The 1,777-nt window shown below is 35.8% G+C and overlaps 1 non-coding gene across 1 annotated transcript; it reads left to right on the top strand.

Annotated features, from left to right (window-relative positions):
• Positions 1-668: 668 nt before the first annotated feature.
• LOC118482396 lies at positions 669-824 on the top strand. Its single transcript, XR_004868436.1, has one exon. It is a non-coding gene; the product is annotated as a U1 spliceosomal RNA (small nuclear RNA).
• The last annotated feature ends 953 nt before the right edge of the window (positions 825-1,777 follow it).

Genomic DNA, 1,777 nt, shown 5'->3' with positions numbered 1-1,777 from the left:
GACTTGGAATTCGCTTAGTCCAATCGAAAACAAACATAAACTCGGGGATTTCTAATTTCAATTTTTTTACCAGAACCGAGATTCAGTTATTGAGAACAACTAAAACTAAGAACCATATTATGTATAAAATTAAATTTAAAACTAACAAAATAGAATTTGCCAAAGTTTTTGAAGGGGAATCACACCCATCTCATATGATTGGTTTGAAATGTGTTTTGAGATTGGTTTCGTGTTGTTGATCCGAACTCTTATATATAGGCAAGTTTGTTAACTTAACTCGTCAACCCCTATAGAAAGATAATCGTATGCTTTGATGGATCATGTCCAAAATTAATAGACCCCCCCCCCCCTCGTGCGGCTAAACACAACTTAAAAAAATCACGTTTTGAAACAATATATACAAAAAAGATGAATAAAGTTAACCGTCAAGTGTCAAGTTGGTTTTTGTTTTGGATTATACCCATTTTAAAAGGAGTTTATACAATATATAGACTTAGTAAATCAAAAATCAAATGACGTGATTAATTATAATAGTTATACACAAAAAATGGTTTTCTTTTATGTTTGATAGAAATAATGTAGATGTTAGAAGGTATCCCTCCATCGGACGTTAGAAGAAAAGGAAGACAACGGGATTTGAATAAAAGGGGGAAAAGTAAGTGGGCGACATACTTATCTGGATGGGGTTAATTGGTGACCAGGAAGGCCCATGGCCTAGGTTAGTGACCTCAACTTAGGAGGGGTGCTACCCTAAGGTCGGCCCAAGTGGTATAGCCTACATCATAATTTGTGGCAGCGAAGGCCTGTGTTTGTGCGTACTCGGTTTAAAAAATCATTTTCAAGTTATGTTTAATTAAGCTAAAACTCTTGTTTGAAACTGTTTTGTACTTTGGTGGACTAAAACTTTTAAATGCCTTTGCCCTTAATGTTTAGTTGGGTTAAGGCGAAATTGTTTTGTAATGAGTAAATGTCAATTTGCTTCCCTAAGGTTTACACCAAAACGCAGGAACAACCCTCATTTGAAAAACGCAACAATCAAGTCCTTGTGATTGTCGATTGCGTTCAATAACGCCCTTCCTTATATTTTCCAATTATTATCCCTTTATTTAATTAATAACTTAAAGGGCAAAATGGTAAATTCACCCAAAAGTTACACCGCCCTTCCATATTAATCCCCAATCTTGTTTTAGAAGCTCATTTTCAATCCCCCCACCCTTCTTATCTCACCGGAGTAATTCCGTCCAAACGAACAGGCGCAAATACCGACAACGATGAGGCAATACTCGGTGATCTTGTTTACATTCCACGTGATCGGTACGACATTTGTCTTAATTTTGAATTTAATTTCGATATGTGTGCCCATCGTATAATCTGAAATATGGGTTGGTTTTCTTCGAATTCCAGTTGGAATTTGTGTGCAGGTGACTCGACGACTCATTAGGATCCAATACTGGGTCCTTTTGAGGGGTGAAAGAGGGTTTAGGATAGAGCTCTATTTTAGCCGCTGACCATGAATTCGATGATGGTTGGTTGGCTGTACATATTATATATGTAACTATTATGATAACTATAAAACATCCAAAAGGGTTAATTTTGGACTGATCCTGATATTTTTGGGTTTTTGGTGTTTATGATCAGGGTTTACCCTTCTTTTGTATGCCTATTAACTTAAACTTAAACTGTTATGATCATTGTGTTATAATGGATATTTGTCTTAGTTGTTGTATGTTAGGTTATGTTTCAGTTGTTGGTGTTTGAACAGATTATAAGTTGTGCA

This window comes from Helianthus annuus, chromosome 9 (assembly GCF_002127325.2).
Source record: "Helianthus annuus cultivar XRQ/B chromosome 9, HanXRQr2.0-SUNRISE, whole genome shotgun sequence".
NCBI lineage: Eukaryota > Viridiplantae > Streptophyta > Magnoliopsida > Asterales > Asteraceae > Helianthus > Helianthus annuus.
This window is presented reverse-complemented; position numbering and strand designations above follow the sequence as displayed.